This window comes from Coregonus lavaretus, assembly GCF_964263955.1.
Source record: "Coregonus lavaretus genome assembly, chromosome: 2".
Lineage (NCBI taxonomy): Eukaryota > Metazoa > Chordata > Actinopteri > Salmoniformes > Salmonidae > Coregonus > Coregonus lavaretus.
Window position 1 is genome coordinate 74,450,294 of NC_139989.1, and position 24,433 is coordinate 74,474,726.

General features: G+C 42.9%; 1 pseudogene across 1 annotated transcript; it reads right to left on the bottom strand.

The window, feature by feature from the left end:
* Positions 1–1,349: 1,349 nt before the first annotated feature.
* On the bottom strand, positions 1,350–17,746 carry LOC311140451 (NACHT, LRR and PYD domains-containing protein 3-like; annotated as a pseudogene). The gene is made up of 7 exons: positions 17,740–17,746; positions 17,194–17,244; positions 15,254–16,766; positions 14,961–15,082; positions 14,528–14,696; positions 2,702–2,871; positions 1,350–1,698 (listed from the first exon to the last, which is right to left on the bottom strand). The product of its transcript is annotated as an NACHT, LRR and PYD domains-containing protein 3-like (transcript).
* Positions 17,747–24,433: the final 6,687 nt, after the last annotated feature.

Genomic DNA, 24,433 nt, shown 5'->3' on the forward strand with positions numbered 1-24,433 from the left:
GTGTCTAGTGTATGTGTGTGTGTGTGTGTGTCCAGTGAATGTCTGTGTCCAGTGTTTGTGTTTGTGTGTCCAGTGTGTGTGTGTGTGTGTGTGTCTGTGTGTCCAGTGTGAGTAAGTCTTTGTGTTTGTGTCCTTTGTGTGTATGTGTCCAGTGTGTGTGTTTACAGTGTGTGTGTGTGTGTGTGTCCAGTGTGAGTAAGTCTGTGTGTTTTTGTGTTTGTGTGTGTGTCCGGTGTGTGTCCAGTGTGTGTGTGTGTGTGTGTGTGTGTCCAATGTGTGTGTGTCCATTGTGTGTGTGTTTGTCCAGTGTGTGTGTGTGTCCATTGTGTATGTGTGTCCAGTGTGTGTGTGTCCAGTGTGAGTGTGTGTGTGTCCAGTGTGTGTGTTTGTCCAGTGTGTGCGTGTGTGTGTGTCTAGTGTGTGTGTGTGTGTGTCTAGTGTGTGTGTGTCCAGTGTGAGTGTGTGTGCGCGTCCTTTGTGTGTGTGTGTGTGTCCTTTGTGTGTATGTGTCCAGTGTGTGTGTTTACAGTGTTTGTGTGTGTGTGTGTCCAGTGTGAGTAAGTCTGTTTGTTTTTGTGTTTGTGTGTGTGTCCGGTGTGTGTCCAGTGTGTGTGTGTGTGTGTGTGTGTCCAGTGTTAGTGTGTGTGTGTGTCCATTGTGTGTGTGTTTGTCCAGTGTGTGTGTGTGTCCATTGTGTGTGTGTGTCCAGTGTGTGTGTGTCCAGTGTGAGTGTGTGTGTGTCCAGTGTGTGTGTTTGTCCAGTGTGTGCGTGTGTGTGTGTCTAGTGTGTGTGTGTGTGTGTCTAGTGTGTGTGTGTCCAGTGTGAGAGTGTGTGCGCGTCCTTTGTGTGTGTGTGTGTGTCCTTTGTGTGTATGTGTCCAGTGTGTGTGTTTACAGTGTGTGTGTGTGTATATCCAGTGTGTGTGTGTGTGTGTGTCCAGTGTGTATGTGTGTCCAGTGTGTGTGTGGACAAACACACACACCCACGACACACACACACACACACACTGGACACACACAGACACTCACACACACAGGACAAACACACACACACACCGGACACACACACACCGGACACACACACACACTGGACACACACACACACACACACTGGACACACACACACACACACACACACACACACACACACACTGGACAAACACACACACTGGACACACAAACACTCACACACACACTAGACACACACACACACACACTAGACAAAGTTTGTGTTTGTCCTGTGTGTGAGTGTGTGTGTGTATCCAGTGTGTGTGTGTGTGTATCCAGTGTGTGTGTGTGTGTGTGTTCAGTGTGTGTCCAGTGTGTGTGTACAGTGTGTGTTCACACACACACACACACACACACACACACACACACACACACACACACACACACACACACACACACACACACACACACAGTCTTTATATAACTTAGTCCAAGTGGTGGTCAGAATGTTTGTCTTAACTAGCCTGATAACTCCAACATGTCTGATATGAACATTGACATAAACCCTCTACATACTTGAGTTTCTCCAGTCTGCAGTGTGGATCCTCCAGTCCAGCAGAGAGCAGTCTGACTCCTGAGTCTCCTGGGTAATTGTAGCTCAGGTCCAGCTCTCTAAGGTGTGAGGGGTTTGACTTCAGAGCTGAGACCAGAGAAGCACAGCCTTCCTCTGTGACTAGACAGCCTGACAGCCTGCAAAGAGTCAAATCATATTAAAACCACACTGCTATTCTTTGGAGGTGAAAATAGTGGCAGTATATTATTTCAACATATTCAGATACATCAGTGTCCTGAAACCTGACATATATATTCATAAATTAATGTATCATTATTAACAATGACAAATGATCGAAGTATTGCTTGTAGAGAGAAAAATGCATATTACAAATATTTGAGTAGACTGACCAGAGAAGTTTAAAAAACAGTATCAGTCAAAAGACAGACAGTGAGGTATCAGATTTAGATTGTATTGAGTATACAGTCCACACCATATCTATTTTGACAGTGAAGCTAACATTTTAAATGTGGCTCTATACTCCAACATTTTGGATTTGAGATCAAATGTTTCATATGAGGTGACAGTATATAATGTCACCTTTTATTTGAGGATATTTTAATACATATCTGTTTCACCGTTTAGAAATGAAAGCACTTTATGTATCTAGTCCTCCCGTTTGAAGAAGTCATAAGTATTCTGACCAATTCACTTATAGTGTATTAAAGTAGTCAAAAGTTTCGTAGTTGGTTCCAAACTCGTTGGTTGCATTTGCAGTATGTTTTGGTTGTGTTTTGGGTTATGTTTTGTCCAATAGTAACTGAATGGTGGATGATGACTGGAGTAATTTTCTAAGTGAGTAAATAACATGTTTCTAAACACTACTAAATGAATCCTGATGATCCCGTGATTAAGAAAAATCATGATTGAATCATGAATAATAATGAGTGAGAGAGTTACAGAATCTACAACAAAACATGCTAACCTCTCACCATTAACATCAAATAAAAGGTGACATTCTGTACTGTTGCCTAATATGAAACATTATATCTCAAATCCAAAATGCTGGAGCATATCACCAAATGTAAAACTGTAAACTTCACTGTCCAAACACATATGGTGTGGACTATGTGTGCCTGGTAAACACATGTGGATCTGGTGAACAGTTATCACTTGTTGACCAACTACAGGAATACTGACCTCAGAGTCTCCAGTTTACAGTGGGGATTCCCCAGTCCAGCAGAGAGCAGCTTCACTCCTGAATCCTTCAGGTCATTGTTACTCAGATCCAGCTCTCTCAGGTGTGAGGGGTTTGACTTCAGAGCTGAGACCAGAGAAGCACAGCCTTCCTCTGTGACTAGACAGCCTGACAGCCTGCAAAGAGTCAAATCATATTAAAACCACACTGCAATTCTTTGGTGGTGAAAATAGTGGCAGTATATTTTTTCAACATTTTCATTTATACCAGTGTCACGCCCTGGCTCTGGGGACTCTGAAATGTTGAGCCAGGGTGTGGATTTTCTATGTTTAGTTTTCACTGTGTAGCTTCTATGTTGTGTTTTCTATGTTTTGGTTTCTGTTCTAGATCGTATAGATCTATGTTGGGCAGGGTGGTTCCCAATCAGAGGCAGCTGTTGCTCGTTGTCTCTGATTGGGAGCCATACTTAGGTAGGCTGTTTTCATATGTTCTTGGTGGGATCTTGTTCCTTTTGGTTTGTACCGTTGGACTTCACGTATCGTTTGTTGTTTTGTTTATCGTGTGTGCACTTAATAAAATAAGATGTACGAATATCACGCTGCGCCTTGGTCCTCCTCCTTCGACGTTCGTTACAGAAGATCCCTCCACACCAGGACCAAGCAGCGTGTCCAGGAGCACACGCAGGAGGTAACATTAGTAGATGTCCTCCTCGGTTGGGGGCAGATTACGGAGGAGGAGGCCGTCCGTTGCCGGAGGGCTATGAAGGGGGAGACCCAGGCAGGAGAGGAGAAGCGGTGCCAACCGGGCCATGGTCGGACAGGCGAGAGGCACCCCCAAAACATTTTTAGGGGGGGCACATGGCATGGACGACGGGGCTGCTGGAGGCAGAGAAGGGGCGAGTTCGTGGACGAGGAGAGAAGGCCACCGGATTACGGGAGCCATTGGTGAGAAAAGGGAAGGAAGATGTAGAGGCACGGCGAGAGGTACTGAGGTGTATTGCCAGTCCGGTCCGGCCCGTTCCTGATCCCCGTTTCAGGCCAGAGGTGTGTGTTCCCAGTACGGTCCGGCCTGTTCCTGTCCCTCGCACCAAGCCTACGGTGCGCGTCGCCAGCCCGGCCTGTTCCTGCTCCCCGCACCAAGCCAATGGTGCGCGTTGCCAGCCCGGCCCGGCCTGTACCTGCTCCCTGCACCAAGCCAATGGTGCGCGTCGCCAGCCCGGCCCGGCCTGTTCCTGCTCCCCGCACCAAGCTAATGATGCACGTCGCCAGCCCGGCCCGGCCTGTTCCTGTCCCTCGCACCAAGCCTATGGTGCGCGTTGCGAGCCCGGCCCGGCCTGTTCCTGCTCCCCGCACCAAGCCTATGGTGCGCGTTGCGAGCCCGGCCCGGCCTGTTCCTGCTCCCCGCACCAAGCTAATGGTGCGCGTCGCCAGCCCGGCCCGGACTGCTCCCCGCACCAAGCCTACGGTGCGCGTCGCCAGCCCGGCCCGGCCTGTTCCTGCTCTCCGCACCAAGCCAATGGTGCGCGTCGCCAGCCCGGCCCGGCCTGTTCCTGCTCCCCGCACCAAGCCTACGGTGCGCGTCGCCAGCCCGGCCCGGCCCATTCCTGCTCCACGCACCAAGCCAGGGGTGCGCATCGTCAGCCCGGTACGGCCCGTGCCTGCTCCCCGCACCAAGCTAGGGGTGCGCATCGTCAGCCCGGTCCGGCCCGTTCCTGCTCCACGCACCAAGCCAGGGGTGCGCATCGTCAGCCCGGTCCGGCCCGTTCCTGCTCCACGCACCAAGCCAGGGGTGCGCGTCGTCAGTCCGGCACAACCCGTGCCTGGGTCACCGGTGCCTGGTCAGGTACCGGTCAGCTGCTCCACACCGGAGCCTAAGCAATCCGCTCCTACGATGTCCAGTCCAGCTCCAGCCAGCGGGGCCAGACCGGACCAGGGGCGCTATGGGGGGATTGTTGGAGGGTGGTGGTCTAGCCCGGAGCCGGAACCGCCTCCGAGGAGGAATGCCCAACCGGCCCTCCCCTGTTTGGTTTATGTTTGGGCGCGGTCGCAGTCCGCGCCTTTAGGGGGGGGGGTACTGTCACGCCCTGGCTCTGGGACTCTATATGTTGAGCCAGGGTGTGGATTTTCTATGTTTAGTTTTCACTGTGTAGCTTCTATGTTGTGTTTTCTATGTTTTGGTTTCTGTTCTAGATCGTATAGATCTATGTTGGGCAGGGTGGTTCCCAATCAGAGGCAGCTGTTGCTCGTTGTCTCTGATTGGGAGCCATACTTAGGTAGGCTGTTTTCATATGTTCTTTGTGGGATCTTGTTCCTTTTGGTTTGTACCGTTGGACTTCACGTATCGTTTGTTGTTTTGTTTATCGTGTGTGCACTTAATAAAATAAGATGTACGAATATCACGCTGCGCCTTGGTCCTCCTCCTTCGACGTTCGTGACAACCAGTGTCCTGAAACCTGCCATATATATATTATTATTCGAAAAAATCATAGTATTGTGTGTAGAGAGAAAAATGCATTTTACAAACATTTAAGTAGACTGACCAGAGCAGTTTAAAAAACAGTATCAGTCAAAAGACAGACAGTGAGGTATCAGATTTAGATTGTATTGAGTATACAGTCCACACCATATCTATTTTGACAGTGAAGCTAACATTTTAAATGTGGCTCTATACTCCAGCATTTTGGATTTCAGATCAAATGTTTCATATGAGGTGACAGTATATAATGTCACCTTTTATTTGAGGGTATTTTCATACATATCTGTTTCACCGTTTAGAAATGAAAGCACTTTATGTATCTAGTCCCCCCATTTGAAGAAGTCCTAAGTATTCTGACCAATTCACTTATAGTGTATTGAAGTAGTCAAAAGTTGAGTATTTGGTCTCAAACTCGTTGGTTGCATTTGCAGTTTGTTTTGGTTGTGTTTTGGGTTATGTTTTGTCCAATAGTAACTGAATGGTGGATGATGACTGGATTAATCTTCTTTCTAAGTGAGTAGATAACATGTTTCTAAACACTACTAAATGAATCCTGATGATGACCTGAAGAACAATCATGAATGAATCATGAATTATAATGAGTGAGAAAGTTACAGAGGTTACAACAAAACATTCTAACCTCTCACCATTACCAATAACAGAGGGGGTATGATCCTTGTTCCTCTGTAACTTTCTCATTCATCATCATTCACGTTTCATTCATGATTATTCATAATCATGGTAGCATCCACATGAATGTAGAAGTGTTCAGAAACATCTTCTATTCTTACTGACAATACAAGTGAAGTGACTCCAAAATGACAGGACATTATTCACCATTCAGCTCCTATCGGGAAAAACATCATCCAAAACACAACCAAGACAAACTGCAAATGTATTCAATAAGTTTGTAGAATCACAAGCTTGATGTAATCACCACAGGCAAGGAATATGTTACCAAATACTAAACGTTTGACTAAATTAATCCTAGTGTGTGTGTTTGTGTGTCCAGTGTGTGTGTACAGCGGCAGGTGTGTGTATGGCGGCAGGTAGCTTAGTGGGTAAGAGCGTTGTGCCAGTAACCGAAAGGTCGCTGGTTCTAATCCCTGAGCCGACTAGGTGAAAAATCTGTTGATGTGCCCTTGAGCAAGGCACTTAACCCTAATTGCTCCTGTAAGTCGCTCTGGATAAGAGCGTCTGCTAAATGACTAAAATGTAAATGTAAAATGTACAGCGTGTGTGTCCAGTGTGTGTGTGTGTGTGTCCAGTGCGTATGTGTGTGTCCAGTGTGTGTGTGTGTGTGTGTTTCCAGGTTGTGAGTGTCCAGTGTGTATGTGTGTAAAATGTGTGTGCGGGTGTGTCCAGTGTGTGTCAAGTGTGTCCAGTGTGTGTCCAGTGTGTCAGTGTGTCCAGTGTGTGTGAACCAAAACAAACTACAAATGCATTCAAAAGGTTTGTAGATTCACAAGCTTGATGTAATCACTGCAGGTAAGGAATATGGGACCAAATACTAAACTTATGACTACTTTAATACAATATAAGTGAATATGTCTAAATTATTACGACTTTTTCAAATGGGAGAACTAGATACATAAAGTGCTTTCATTTCTAAACAGTAACACAGATATGTATGAAAATATCCTCAAATAAAAGGTGACATTATATACTGTCACCTCATATGAAACATTCTATCTAGAATCCAAAATGCTGGAGTATATCACCAAATGTAAAACTGTAAGCTTCACTGTCCAAACACATATGGTGTGGACTATGTGTGCCTGGTAAACACATGTGTATCTGGTGAACAGTTATCACTTGTTGACCAACTACAGGAATACTGACCTCAGAGTCTCCAGTTTACAGTGGGGATTCCCCAGTCCAGCAGAGAGCAGCTTCACTCCTGAATCCTTCAGGTCATTGTTACTCAGATCCAGCTCTCTCAGGTGTGAGGGGTTTGACTTCAGAGCTGAGACCAGAGAAGCACAGCCTTCCTCTGTGACTAGACAGCCTGACAGTCTGCAAAGAGTCAAATCATATTAAAACCACACTGCTATTCTTTGGTGGTGAAAATAGTGGCAGTATATTTTTTTCAACATTTTCATTAATACCAGTGTCCTGAAACCTGCCATATATATATTATTATTAGAAAAAATCATAATATTGTGTGTAGAGAGAAAAATGCATATTACAAATATTTGAGTAGACTGACCAGAGCAGTTTAAAAAGCAGTATCAGTCCAAAGACAGACAGTGAGGTATCAGATTTAGATTGTATTGAGTATACAGTCCACACCATATCTAGTTTGACAGTGAAGCTAACATTTTTAATGAAAGCACTTTATGTATCTAGTCCCCCCATTTGAAGAAGTCATAAGTATTCTGACCAATTCACTTATAGTGTATTAAAGTAGTCAAAAGTTGAGTATTTGGTCCCAAACTCGTTGTTTGCATTTGCAGTTTGTTTTGGTTGTGTTTTGGGTTATGTTTTGCCCGATAGTAACTGAATGGTGGATGATGTCTGGAGTAATTTTCTGTCTAAGTGAGTAGATAACATGTTTCTAAACACTACTAAATTAATCCTGATGATGACATGATTAAGAAAAATCATGAATGAATCATGAACAATTATGAATGAGAATGTTACAGAGGCTACAACAAAACATACTAACCTCTCACCATTACCAATAACAGAGGGGGTATGGTCCTTGTTCCTCTGTAACTTTCTCATTCATCATCATTCACGATTCATTCATGATTATTCATAATCATGGTAGCATCCACATGAATGTAGAAGTGTTCAGAAACATCTTACATTTACATTTTAGTCATTTAGCAGACGCTCTTATCCAGAGCGACTTACAGTTAGTGCATACATTATTTTTTATACCCCCCGTGGGAATCGAACCTACAACCCTGGCGTTGCAAACGCCATGCTCTACCAACTGAGCTACATCCCTGCCGGCCATTCCCTCCCCTACCCTGGACAACGCTGGGCCAATTGTGCGCCACCCCATGGGTCTCCCGGTCGCGGCCGGCTACGACAGAGCCTGGATTCGAACCAGGATCTCTAGTGACACAGCTAGCACTGCGATGCAGTGCCTTAGACCACTGCGCCACTCGGGAGACAAACTGAATCTTCTATTCTTACTGACAATACAAGTGAAGTGACTCCAAAATGACAGGACAAATTTCACCATTCAATTTCTATTGGGAAAAACATAATCCAAAACACAACCAAGACAAACTGCAAATGTATTCAACAAGTTTGTAGATTCACAAGCTTGATGTAATCACTAAAGGCAAAGAATATTCAAAGACCAAACACTAAACTTTGGACTAAATTAATTTGTCCAAATACTTATGACTTTTTCAAATGGTAGAACTAGAGAACTACATACATTAAGTGCTTTCATATCGAAACGGTAAAACAGGTATGTATGAATACCCTCAAATAAAAGGTGACATTCTGTACTGTCACCTAATATGAAACATTCTATCTCAAATCCAAGATGCTGGAGTATAGCGCCAAATGTAAAACTGTAAGCTTCACTGTCCAAACACATATGGTGTGGACTATGTGTGCCTGGTAAACACATGTGGATCTGGTAAACAGTTATTACATTACATTTACATTTTAGTCATTTAGCAGACACTTTTATCCAGAGCGACTCACAGTTAGTGCATACATTATTTTATCGAACCCACAACCCTGGCGTTGCAAACGCCATGCTCTACCAACTGAGCTACATCCCCTGCTGGCCATTCCCTCCCCTACCCTGGACGACGCTGGGCCAATTGTGTGCGCCGCCCCATGGGTCTCCCGGTCGCGGCCGGCAACGACAGAGCCTGGATTCGAACCAGGATCTCTAGTGGCACAGCTAGCACTGCGATGCAGTGCCTTTGACCACTGCGCCACTCAGTATTCCTGTGGTTGTTGACCAACTACAGGAATACTGACCTCAGAGTCTCCAGTTTACAGTGGGGATTCCCCAGTCCAGCAGAGTGCAGCTTCACTCCTGAATCCTTCAGGTCATTGTTACTCAGGTCCAGCTCTCTCAGGTGTGAGGGGTTTGACTTCAGAGCTGAGACCAGAGAAGCACAGCCTTCCTCTGTGACTAGACAGTGTGACAGCCTGCAAAGAGTAAAATCATATTAAAATCACACTGCTATTCTTTGGCGGTGAAAATAGTGGCAGTGTATTTTTTTCAACATATTCAGATATATCAGTGTCCTGAAACCTGACATATCTATTAATAAATTAATGTATAATTATTAGAAATTATCAGATTATTGCTTCTAGGTAGAAACATGTTATAAATTGATTTGCATTTTAATGAGGGAAATAAGTAGTTGACCCCCTCTCAATCAGAAAGATTTCTGGCTCACAGATGTATTTTATACAGGTAACGAGCTGAGATTAGGAGCACACTATTAAAGGGAGTGCTCCTAATCTCAGCTTGTTACCTGTATAAAAGACACCTGTCCACAGAAGCAATCAATCAATCAGATTCCAAACTCTCCACCATGGCCAAGACCAAAGAGCTCTCCAAGGATGTCAGGGACAAGATTGTAGTCCTACACAAGGCTGGAATGGTCTACAAGACCATCGCCAAACAATTGGTGAGAAGGTGACAACAGTTGGTGCGATTATTCGCAAATGGAAGAAACACAAAAGAACTGTCAATCTCCCTCGGCCTGGGGCTCCATGCAAGATCTCACCTCGTGGAGTTGCTATGCTTATGAGAACAGTGAGGAATCAGCCCAGAACTACACGGGAGGATCTTGTCAATGATCCCAAGGCAGCTGGGACCATAGTCACCAAGAAAACAATTGGTAACACACTATGCCAGGGTTCTTCAATTCCGGTCCTGGAGGGCCGAAACACCTCTGTTTTTCATCCTCTCCTTCTAATCAGGGCCTAATTCAGACCTGGGACACCAGGTGAGTGCAATTAACTACCAGGTAGAAATAAAAAACAGAAGTGTTTCGGCCCTCCAGGACCGGAATTGAAGAACCCTGCACTATGCCGTGAAAGGACTGAAATCCTGCAGCGCCCACAAGGTCCCCCTGCTCAAGAAAGCACTTATACAGGCCCGTCTGAAGTTTGCCAATGAACATCTTAATGATTCAGAGGAGAACTGGGTGAAAGTATTGTGGTCAGATGAGACCAAAAACGAGGTATTTGGCATCAACTTAACTCGCGGGATTGGAGGAGGAGGAATGCTGCCTATGACCCCAAGAACACCATCCCCACCGTCAAACATGGAGGTGGAAACATTATGCTTTGGGGGTGTTTTTCTGCTAAGGGGACAGGACAACTTCACCGCATCAAAGGGACGATGGACAGGGGCCATGTACCGTCAAATCTTGGATGAGAACCTCCTTCCCTCAGTCAGGGCATTGAAAATGGGTCGTGAATGGGTATTCCAGCATGACAATGACCCAAAACACACGGCCAAGGCAACAAAGGAGTGGCTGAAGAAGAAGCACATTAAGGTCCTGGAGTGGCCTAGCCAGTCTCCAGACCTTAATCCCATAGAAAATCTGTGGAGGGAGCTGAAGATTCGAGTTGCCAAACGTCAGCCTCAAAAACGTAATGACTTGGAGAAGATCTGCAAAGAGGAGTGGGACAAAATCCCTCCTGAGATGTGTGCAAACCTGGTGGCCAACTACAAGAAACGTCTGACCTCTGATTGCCAACAAGGGTTATGCCACCAAGTACTAAGTCATGTTTTGCAGAGGGGTCAAATACTTATTTCCCTCATTAAAATGCAAATCAATTTATAACATTTTTGACATGCGTTTTTCCAGATTTCTTTATTGTTATTCTGTCTCTCACTGTTCAAAAAAACCTACCATTAAAATTATAGACTGATCATGTCTTTGTCAGTGGGCAAACGTACAAAATCAGCAGGGGATCAAATACTTTTTTCCCTCACTGTATAGTACAAATATTTGAGAAGTCTGACCAGAGCAGTTTAAAAAGCAGTATCAGTCAAAAGATAGACAGTGAGGTATCAGATTTAGATTGCATTGAGTATACAGTCCACACCATATCTATTTTGACAGAGAAGCTAACATTTTAAATGAAAGCACTTTATGTATCTAGTCCCCCCATTTGAAGAAGTCAAAAGTATTCTGACCAATTCACTTCAAGTGTATTAAAGTAGTCAAAGGTTTAGTATTTGGTCCCAAACTCGTTGGTTGCATTTGCAGTTTGTCTTTGTTGTGTTTTGGGTTATGTTTTGCCCAATAGTAACTGAATGGTGGATGATGACTGGATTAATCTTCTGTCTAAGTGAGTAGATAACATGTTTCTAAACATTACTAAATTAATCCTGATGATGCCATGATTAACAAAAATCATGAATGAATCATGAACAATTATGAATGAGAAAGATACAGAGGCTACAACAAAACATGCTAACCTCTCACCATTACCAATAACAGAGGGGGTATGTGTCACACCCGGGCTCTGGGACTCTATATATTGAGCCAGGGTGTGGTAATTCTATGTGTTGTATTTCTATGTTGGCCTGTGTGGCTCCCAATCAAAGGCAACGAGTGTCAGCTGTCGTTGGTTGTCTCTGATTGGGAGTCATATTTAAACTGTCTGTTTTCCCTTTGTTTTTGTGGGATCTTGTTTCAAGTTGGTTGTGGTAGACCGTGAACTGTCACGTTATCGTTTTGTTGTTTTGTCGTGTATCGCCTAATAAAGAGTATGTTTGCCTGCAACGCTGTGCCTTGGTCCTCCTCTCTTACCGACGATCGTGACAGTATGATCCTTGTTCCTCTGTAACTTTCTCATTCATCATTACTCACGATTCATTCATGATTATTCATAATCATGGTAGCATTCACATGAATGTAGAAGTGTTCAGAAACATCTTCTATTCTTACTGACAATACAAGTGAAGTGACTCCAAAATGACAGGACATTATTCACCATTCAGTTTCTATTGGGAAAAACATAATCCAAAACACAACCAAGACAAACTGCAAATGTATTCAACAAGTTTGTAGATTCACAAGCTTGATGTAATCACTAAAGGCAAAGAATATTCAAAGACCAAACACTAAACTTTGGACCAAATTAAATTGTCCAAATACTTATGACTTTTTCAAAAGGTAGAACTAGAGAACTACATACAGTGCTTTCATTTCTAAACAGTAACACAGATATGTATGAATACCCTCAAATAAAAAGTGACATTCTATACGGTCGCCTAATATGAAACAATTTCAAATCCAAAATGCTGGAGCATAGCGCCAAATTTAAAACGGTAAACTTCACTGTACAAACACATAAGGTGTGGACTATGTGTGCCTGGTAAACACATGTGGATCTGGTGAACAGTTATCACTTGTTGACCAACTACAGGAATACTGACCTCAGAGTCTCCAGTTTACAGTGGGGATTCCCCAGTCCAGCAGAGAGCAGCTTCACTCCTGAATCCTTCAGGTCATTGTTACTCAGATCCAGCTCTCTCAGGTGTGAGGGGTTTGACTTCAGAGCTGAGACCAGAGAAGCACAGCCTTTCTCTGTGACTAGACAGCCTGACAGCCTGCAAAGAGTAAAATCATATTAAAACCACACTGCAATTCTTTGGTGGTGAAAATAGTGGCAGTATATTTTTTCAACATTTTCATTTATACCAGTGTCCTGAAACCTGCCATATATATATCATTATTAGAAAAATCATAATATTGTGTGTAGAGAGAAAAATGCATATTACAAATATTTGAGTAGACTGACCAGAGCAGTTTAAAAAGCAGTATCAGTCAAAAGACAGACAGTGAGGTATCAGTTTTAGATTGTATTGAGTATACAGTCCACACCATATCTATTTTGACATTGAAGATAACATTTTAAATGTGGCTCTGTACTCCAGCATATTGGATTTGAGATCAAATGTTTCAGATGAGGTGACAGTATATAATGTCACCTTTTATTTGAGGGTATTTTCATACATATCTGTTTCACCGTTTAGAAATGAAAGCACTTTATTACATTTACGTCATTTAGCAGACGCTCTTATCCAGAGCGACTTCCAGGAGCAATTAGGGTTAAGTGCCTTGCTTAAGGGCACATCGACAGATTTTTCACCTAGTCGGCTCGGGGATTAGAACCAGCGACGTTACGGTTACTGGCACAACGCTCTTACCCACTAAGCTACCTGCCGCCCCAGTAGTGTAGAAGGACAATGGCAGTCCCCCCATTTGAAGAAGTCATAAGTATTCTGACCAATTCACTTATAGTGCATTAAAGTAGTCAAAAGTTGAGTATTTGGTTGTAAACTCGTGTTTGCATTTGCAGTTTGTTTTGGTTGTGTTTTGGGTTATGTTTTGCCCAATAGTAACTAAATGGTGGATGATGACTGGAGTAATTTTCTGTCTAAGTGAAGTTTCTAAACACTACTAAATTAATCATGATGATGCCTTGATTAAGAAAAATCATGAATGAATCATGAATAATAATGAATGAGAAAGTTACAGAGGCTACAACAAAACATGCTAACCTCTCACCATTATCAATAACAGATGGGGTATGATCCTTGTTCCTCTGTAACATTCTCATTCATCATCATTCACGATTCATTCATGATTATTCATAATCATGGTAGCATCCACATGAATGTAGAAGTGTTCAGAAACATCTTCTATTCTTACTGACAATACACCTGAAGTGACTCCAAAATGACAGGACATTATTCACCATTCAGTTTCTATTGGGAAAAACATCATCTAAAACACAACCAAGACAAACTGCAAATGCATTCAACAAGTTTGTAGAATCACAAGCTTGATGCAATCACTGTGGGTAAGGAATATGGGACCAAATACTAAACTTATGACTAAATGAATTTGTGCAAATAAATAAGACTTCTTCAAATGGGAGAACTAGATACCTAAAGTGCTTTCGTATCTAAACAGTAAAACAGATATGTATGAAAAATAAGTAATAATAATAATAATATGCCATTTAGCAGATACTTTTATCCAAAGCGACTTACAGTCATGTGCGCATACATTTTTACGTATGGGTGGTCCCGGGGATCGAACCCACTACCCTGGCGTTACAAGCGCCAATTGAGCTACAGAACAATTATTTCGTATCTAAACAGTAAAACAGATATGTATCTAAAACCTCAAATAAAAGGTGACATTCTGTACTGTTGCCTAATATGAAACATTATATATGAAATCCAAAATGATGGAGCATAGCACCAAATGTAAAACTGTAAGCTTCACTGTCCAAACACATATGGTGTGGACTATGTGTGCCTGGTAAACACATGTGGATCTGGTGAACAGTTATCACTTGTTGACCAACTACAGGAATACTGACCTCAGAGTCTCCAGTTTACAGTGGGGATTCCCCAGTCCAGCAGAGAGCAACTTCACTCCTGAATCCTTCAGGTCATTGTTACTCAGATCCAGCTCTCTCAGGTGTGAGGGGTTTGACTTCAGAGCTGAGACCAGAGAAGCACAGCCTTTCTCTGTGAGTCCACAGAATGACAGCCTGCAAAGAGATCATCATGATTTCACAAACACACTGTTAATTTAACACCAGTAGTGTAGAAGGACAATGGCAGATGCATTTGGTTAATTCTCTTAAAGAACATATAGATTCATCTTCAATCTCCTAGAATTGCATGGTCATATTATTATACAAATGTGAACACCAAGGCACTGATTCAGTAAGTTTCTCAATAATACATATTTTTCTCTAAACTGAATATTTCTTCCTGATGATTAGTTCTTAAATGTCATTTTATGTACTCACAGAGCAGCTCTGGAGGCTTTGACCACTGGCAGCAGCCTTAGAAGACCTTCCTCTGATCTGGAGTATTTCTTCAGGTCAAACACATCCAGCTCCTTTTCTGAAGTCAGCAACACAAAGACCAGAGCTGACCACTGTCCAGGTGACAGTTTGGCTTCTGAGAGACTTCCTGATGTCAGGTAGCTTTGGATCTCCTCCACTAGAGAATGGTCATTCAGTTCATTCAGACAGTGGAACAGATTGATGCACCTCTCTGGAGAGGGATTATCCCTGATCTTCTCCTTGATGTACATGACTGTTTTTTCATGGCTCTGTGAGCTGCTTCTTGTCTTTGTCAGTAGACCTCGTAAGTGCTTCTGATTGGACTCCAGAGAGAGGCCCAGAAGGAAGCGGAGGAAAAGGTCCAGGTTTCCTGTCTCACTTTATCCACAGCACTCTTGTAGACAGTAACTTCAGGCTTGTCACTGAAAATCCCCAAAAATTTGCTGGATGTTGATTGAGCTTCATCCATTATTGATTGTGGTTTGGCCATTAGATTCTCATTGTTGTTGATGAATGAGAGGAACACATATACAGCAGCCAGAAACTCCTGAATGCTCAGATGCACGAAGCAGTACATCTTGTCCTGGTACAGCACACATTCCTCTTTAAAGAGCTGTGTGCACAATCCTGAGTACACTGAGGCTTCATTGACATCAATGCCAGCCTCTTTCAGATCTTCTTCATAGAAAATCAGATTGCCATTCACAAGCTGTTGAAAAGCCAGTTTTCCCAGTGACAGAATGCTGTCTTTATTCCAGTGTGGACCTGTCTCTTCTTTCCCAAGATACTTTTCATTCTTCTGTTTGGTATGAAACACCACAAGGTGTGAGTACATCTCAGTCAGAGTTTTGGGCATCTCTTCTCTCTTGTCTGTACTCAACATGTGTTCAAGGACTGTTGCAGAAATCCAACAGAAGACTGGAATGTGGCACATGATGTGGAGGCTCCTTGATGTCTTTATGTGTGAGATGATTCTGCTGGCCAGGTCCTCATCACTGAATCTTTTCCTGAAGTACTCCTCCTTCTGTGGGTCATTGAACCCTCGTACCTCTGTCACCTGGTCAACACACCCCGAAGGGATCTGATTGGCTGCTGCAGGTCGGGTAGTTATCCAGAGGAGAGCAGAGGGAAGCAGATTTCCCTTGATGAGATTTGTCAGCAGAACATCCACTGAGGTTGACTCTGTGACGTCACAACAGATCTTGTTCTTCTGGAAGTCTAGGGGCAGTCGGCACTCATCCAGACCATCAAAGATGAACAGAACTTTGTACTTGTTGTAGTTGGAGATTCTTGATTCTTTGGTTTCCATTGAGAAGTGATTGAGAAGTTCAATGAAAGTGTGTTTTTCCTTTTTCATCAAATTCAGCTCCCGAAAAGGGAATGAAAATACAAATTGGACATCCTGATTTGCTTTTCCTTCAGCCCAGTCCAGAATGAACTTCTGCACAGAGACTGTTTTTCCAATGCCAGCGACTCTCTTTGTCAGCACAGTTCTGAAAAGTTTGTCTTGTCCAGTTAAGGGTTTGAAGATGTCGTTACATTTGATTGCAGTCTCTGGTCTTGCTTGTTTCCTGGTTGTTGTCTCAATCTGTCTCAGCTCATGTTCATTATTGACCTCTCCTGTTCCACCCTCTGTGATGTAGAGCTCTGTGTAGATCTTATTGAGAAGTGTTGGGTTTCCTTGTTTAGCGATCCCCTCAAATACACGTTGAAACTTCTTCTTTAGATTAGATTTGAGTTCACGTTGGCAAATCACAGCAAGTTCATCTGAATGAAGAAATAACACAGAGGATATTAATATTACGTCTGTTTTAATGCCTACAGTATTCTAGGACTGTTATGACATTTTAAATTATAATACTTTTTCGCTTAACTGACTGTATAAATCTGTAAATGTTTTCATAATGCATTACAGACTGGTGTGACTGATTATATTATTGTTGGTATTCTCTCTCTCTCTCTCTCTCTCTCTCTCTCTCTCTCTCTCTCTCTCTCTCTCTCTCTCTCTCTCTCTCTCTCTCTCTCTCTCTCTCTCAACACAACACATTCTTCTGCTACTTGATGAGGTCACTAGGTGTTGTGTTAAGGCTGCTACAATATCATTGAGTTACACAACTACTTTAGCTGTACTTTAGCTACAGCTTTTAAATGTTTGTTATAAAAAAGCATTCAACATGAGGCAGACAGCTCTTACTTTTCTCCAGTGTGTCAGCAAGCTCTCTGGCACTGCTCTCCTGCTTCTCATCTGTTTGATGACTCTGGGAAGACTGACCACTGAGAATCTCTGACTCTGATCTCTCCTGTTGGTTTCTGGGGACAAAACATCAGATTACATCTCCTCATCCAGGGAGTGCACAAACACACACACACACACACACTCACACACACACACACACACACACACACACACACACACACACACACACACACACACACACACACACACACACACACACACACACACACACACACACACACACACACACACACACACACACACACACACACACAGAGGGAATGTAGTGTTTGTTTAATATTGTTTTAGGACTATGAACATTGAAACAAGTATTAGCCTATGGATTATGAAAACAACAAAAAGAAATGGGAAAATGGGAGAGGAGAAATGACTAGAGACAGTGTTGTTTAACTCACTGATCATGACCCATGAGTTCTTCTTACCTTTGTTCACTAGAAAAGTCTCCCTCTCTGAAGTATATAGGACGAGCCATAGACGAGTCACTCTTCATGGACACACAGCTGGGTACAGGGGAGGCTGGTCTCTCCTGCTTGATTGGGCTTCAACACAACAGAGACAAACATTACATCTCTAATCTACTCTGAGCTCAGATGGGGAAACAGAGGAAGAGTTTCATTCCAAAACGCTATATATCCATTTTCAGAAATATTTGTAAATGATCTTCTATTTGTTTAAACAAATTATCAAATAAATGGTTGTTTTTTCACTATCTAATCATAGCAGGGGGTTGTTCAATGACAGACATGTGTTTGATTAAAATCGATCACTTAATGGCTTCATTTCAGAGAGACAAATGTTTTTTTTGCTAAATGCTACATATCTGCCTAACTCTCAGAGAAATAAGTAGTACTGCTAGGTTTTACACAGTAATAATATATCTGCAACACTCTCAGAGAAATAAGTAGTAATGCTAGGTTTTACACAGTTAAATGTAATAAATAACTACATTTTTAATAAAGAACTGTACAAATGATACACTTGTGATATCAATATTTAAATATTGTAAAAATAATAATTCAATACAGTAATATGAGATCTGTATGTAAAACATTTACATTTGACATTTTAGTCATTTAGCAGAGGTTTTTTATCCAGGGTCCGGATTCCCAAAAGCATTTTAAGGCCAAGTTCATCATTAGAATCTTGGTAGGAGCATTGTTAAATCTCTGAGCTGTTTCCCAAAACCATCGTTATTAACGTTGCACTTGAAAACGCTCATATTCTAACACCTGCCTCAGACCACTTGTAGAACAGCCAAGTGCATCGTTAGATGCCTTTTTGCCCTCCCACGTCACTTTATACACAGAAGATCTCTGCTAAACATAGAATCACATGGTTTATCCGTCTCTCTTTTTGACCACCGATAAAATCAGAACAAAGTTGACTACAAATACAAAGTTGCCAATGTCTTTGCAATTGATTCAAACAAGGGAAGTACACAATTATGCTTCAAATGAAAACCGAGATGACTGCATTAAAATATAAACAGTAGGCTATAGGCCTATTTCAATCATATTGGAATATATTCAATGTTCAATATATTTAGTTTTATTTTGCTACTTGTAGGCTACGGTCTGTAATTTGTCTCAATATATTTCATGATGTGTAGCCTAACATGTGAACAATGATGATTAGTAATATCTCTCTAGGAGCTGATCCATGGTCAGTACTGTGCAATAATTCTAATGTTAAGGAAAGATTTTAATGGAGAAAACTGATCCGAGAGCAGCGCTCCCCTTCTTTCGATCCTATCAGTATCGATACATGCTCCACCGGACGTGACTGATCCAGTTTCTACTGGTCAGCCTGCGGATATGGAACTCTGACCTGTTCACCTGACGTGCGACCTTGTCCCGAACCTGCTGTTTCGACCCTCTCTCTCTCTCTCTCTCTCTCTCTCTCTCTCTCTCTCTCTCTCTCTCTCTCTCTCTCTCTCTCTCTCTCTCTCTCTCTCTCTCTCTCTCTCTCTCTCTCTCTCTCTCTCTCTCTCTCACACACACCCACACACACAGGACACCCACACACACACTGGAAACACAAACACTGGTAACAAACACACACACACACTGGACACACACACACACACACACACACTGGACACACACACACAGACACACTGGACATGCACACACACAAACACTGAACACACACACACACACACACACACACACTGGACACACACACACACACACACACACACATACACTGGACACACACACACACACTGGAAACACACACACTGGAAACACACACACAGACACACTGGACATACAAACACACACACACACACACTAGACACACAAACACACACACACACACTGGACACACACACACACTAGACACACACACACACACACACACACACACACACACACACTGAAAACACACACACTGGACACACACACACACACTGGAAACACACACACTGGTAACAAACACACACACACTAGACTATATACAAGGAGTACCAGTACTGAGTAAATGTGCAGGGGTACCAGGTAGTTGAGGTAATAACTAGACTATATACAAGGAGTACCAGTACTGAGTCAATGTGCAGGGGTACCAGGTAGTTGAGGTAATAACTAGACTATATACAAGGAGTACCAGTACTGAGTCAATGTGCAGGGGTACCAGGTAGTTGAGGTAATAACTAGACTATATACAAGGAGTACCAGTACTGAGTCAATGTGCAGGGGTACCAGGTAGTTGAGGTAATAACTAGACTATATACAAGGAGTACCAGTACTGAGTCAATGTGCAGGGGTACCATGTAGTTGAGGTAATAACTAGACTATATATAAGGAGTACCAGTACTGAGTCAATGTGCAGGGGTACCAGGTAGTTGAGGTAATAACTAGACTATATACAAGGAGTACCAGTACTGAGTCAATGTGCAGGGGTACCAGGTAGTTGAGGTAATAACTAGACTATATACAAGGAGTACCAGTACTGAGTCAATGTGCAGGGGTACCAGGTAGTTGAGGTAATAACTAGACTATATACAAGGAGTGCCAGTACTGAGTCAATGTGCAGGGGTACCAGGTAGTTGAGGTAGTAATGAGGCTATAAGGAGTACCAGTACTGAGTCAATGTACAGGGGTACCAGGTAGTTGAGGTAATAACTAGACTATATACAAGGAGTACCAGTACCGAGTCAATGTGCAGGGGTACAAGGTAGTTGAGGTAATAACTAGACTATATACAAGGAGTACCAGTACAGAATCAATGTGCAGGGGTACCAGGTAGTTGAGGTAATAACTAGACTATATACAAGGAGTACCAGTACTGAGTCAATGTGCAGGGGTACCAGGTAGTTGAGGTAATAACTAGACTATATACAAGGAGTACCAGGACCGAGACAACGTGCAGGGTACCAGGTAGTTGAGGTAGTAATGAGACTATATACAAGGAGTACCAGTACTGAGTCAATGTGCAGGGTACCAGGTAGTTGAGGTAATAACTAGACTATATACAAGGAGTACCAGTACCGAGTCAATGTGCAGGGGTACCAGGTAGTTGAGGTAATATGTACATGTAGGTAGGGGTAAAAGTGACACGTCAATCAGGATAGAGATTACATCTCCTCATCCAAGGAGTGCACACACACACACACACACACACACACACACACACACACACACACACACACACACACACACACACACACACACACACACACACACACACACACACACACACACACACACTCACACACACACACACTCACACAGGGAATGTTGTGTTAGTTTAATTTTGTTTCAGGACTATGAAAATGGAAAAAAGGATTAGCCTATGGATTATGACATCAACAAAGATAAATGGTAAAATGGGAGAGGAGAAATGACTAGAGACAGTGTTGTTTAACTCACTGACCATGACCCATGAGTTCTTCTTACCTTTGTTCAGTAGAAAAGTCTCCCTCTCTAAAGAATATAGGTGGATGCATAGACTTGTCACTCTTCATGGACACACAGCTGGGTACAGGGGAGGCTGGTCTCTCCTGCTTGATTGGGCTTCAACACAACAGAGACAAACATTACATCTCTCATCTACTCTGAGCTCAGATGGGGAAACAAGAATTTCATTCCAAAACGCTATATATCCATTTTCAGAAATGTTCGTAAATTAGCTTTTATTGTTTGAAGAAATCATGAAAGAGATTGGTGTTTTTTCACCATCTAGTCATGGCATGGGGTTGTTCAATGACAGACATGTATTTGTTTAAAATCTATCACTTGATGGTTTCATTTCAGAGAGACAAATAATCATGTTTTTTGCAAAATGCTGGAGAGCTTTTCTTTATCTACAGTGGTGTTACTTTGGCAGATAATGTCACCCATCTAAATAAATAGTATATATATATATTTAGCAGACGGTCTTATCCAGAGCAACTTACAGTTAGTGAGTGCATACATTATTTTAATTTTTCATACTAGCCCCCCGTGGGAATCAAACCCACAACCCTGGTGTTGCAAACGCCATGCTCTACCAACCAAGCTACATCCCTGGCAGTCATTCCCTCCCCTACCCTGGGCCAATTATGCGCCACCCCACGAGCCAGGGCAATTAAGGAGTGGCTCCGTAAGAAGCATCACAAAGTCCTGGAGTGGCCTAGCCAGTCTCCAGACCTGAACCCAATAGAAAATCTTTGGAGGGAGCTGAAAGTCTGTATTGCCCAGCGACAGCCCCGAAACCAGAAGGATCTGGAGAAGGTCTGTATGGAGTAGTGGGCCAAAATCCCTGCTGCAATGTGTACAAACCTGGTCAAGACCTACAGGAAACGTATGATATCTGTAATTGCAAATAAAGGTTTCTGTACCAAATATTAAGTTCTGCTTTTCTGATGTATCAAATACTTATGTCATGCAATAAAATGCAAATTAATTACTTAAAAATCATACAATGTGATTTTCTTTTTGATTTTCTTCTTTTAGATTCTGTCTCTCACAGTTGAAGTGTACCTACGATAAAAATTACAGACCTCTACATGCTTTGTAAGTAGGAAAACCTGCTAAATCGGCAGTGTATCAAATACTTGTTCTCCCCACTGTATCAATTTTCAGAAATGTTCGTAAATTATCTTTTATTGTTTGAAGAAATTATGAAAGAGATTGGTGTGTTTTTTCAGTAGCTAATCATGGTATGGGTTGTTCAATGACAGACATGTATTTGTTTAAAATCTATCACTTGATGGTTTCATTTCAGAGAGACAAATAATCATGTTTTTTTGCAAAATGCTATATATCTGCCTCACTCACAGAGAAATAAGTAGTACTGCTAGGTTTTACACAGTAATAATATATTTGCCTCACTCTCAGAGAAATAAGTAGTACTGCTAGGTTTTACACAGTAATTATATATCTGCCTCACTCTCAGAGAAATAAGTAGTACTGCTAGGTTTTACACAGTAATAATATATATCTGCCTCACTCTCAGAGAAATAAGTAGTACTGCTAGGTTTTACACAGTCAAATGTGGCCGACCTGCTCGATTCGAACTTATGTAGCAAAATTTGAAATTGTGTTTTTTACATTGGATAAAAGTAGAGACTCAGCTAGAAAAAGGTATATAATACACTACAGTTGAGGAACAATGGGAAAGTAATTCTGCTTTGAAAGATGATAAACTTGTAACCTCAATTTTGAGAAAATGGCCTTTGAAAGTTTTGGTTCACCTACTGGAGAGCTCTTCTTTATCTACAGTGGTGTTACTTTGGCAGATAATGGCACCCATCTAAATAAATATTATATATCATTTAGCAGACAGTCTTATCCAGAGCGACTTACAGTTAGTGAGTGCACACATTATTTTTAATATTAGCCCCCCCTGGGAATTAAACCCAAAACCCTGGCGTTGCAAACGCCATGCTCAACCAACCAAGCTACATCACTGCCGGCCATTCCCTCCCCTACCCTGGACAACGCTGGGCCCCACGAGTCTCCCGGTCGCGGCCGGCTACGACAGAAACTGGATTCGAACCAGGATCTCTAGTGGCACAGCTAGCACTGCGATTAAGTGCCTTAGACCACTGCGCTACTCGATATATATGATATACATATATATACACTGCTCAAAAAAATAAAGGGAACACTTAAACAACACATCCTAGATCTGAATGAATGAAATAATCTTATTAAATACTTTTTTCTTTACATAGTTGAATGTGCTGACAACAAAATCACACAAAAATTATCAATGGAAATCAAATGTATCAACCCATGGAAGTCTGGATTTGGAGTCACCCTCAGAATTAAAGTGGAAAACCACACTACAGGCTGATCCAACTTTGATGTAATGTCCTTAAAACAAGTCAAAATGAGGCTCAGTAGTGTGTGTAACCTCCACGTGCCTGTATGACCTCCCTACAACACCTGGGCATGCTCCTGATGAGGTGGTGGATGGTCTCCTGAGGGATCTCCTCCCAGACCTGGACTAAAGCATCCGCCAACTCCTGGACAGTCTGTGGTGCAACGTGGCGTTGGTGGATGGAGCGAGACATGATGTCCCAGATGTGCTCAATTGGATTCAGGTCTGGGGAACGGGCGGGCCAGTCCATAGCATCAATGCCTTCCTCTTGCAGGAACTGCTGACACACTCCAGCCACATGAGGTCTAGCATTGTCTTGCATTAGGAGGAACCCAGGGCCAACATGCACCAGCATATGGTCTCACAAGGGGTCTGAGGATCTCATCTCGGTATCTAATGGCAGTCAGGCTACCTCTGGCGAGCACATGGAGGGCTGTGCGGCCCCCCAAAGAAATGCCACCCCACACCATGACTGACCCACCTGCCAAACCGGTCATGATGGAGGATGTTGCAGGCAGCAGAACGTTCTCCACGGCGTCTCCAGACTCTGTCACGTCTGTCACATGTGCTAAGTGTGAACCTGCTTTCATCTGTGAAGAGCACAGTGCGCCAGTGGCAAATTTGCCAATCTTGGTGTTCTCTGGCAAATGCCAAACGTCCTGCACGGTGTTGGGCTGTAAGCACAACCCCCACCTGTGGACGTCGGGCCCTCATACCACCCCCATGGAGTCTGTTTCTGACCGTTTGAGCAGACACATGCACATGTGTGGCCTGTTGGAGGTCATTTTGCAGGACTCTGGCAGTGCTCCTCCTGCTCCTCCTTGCACAAAGGCGGAGGTAGCGGTCCTGCTGCTGGGTTGTTGCCCTCCTA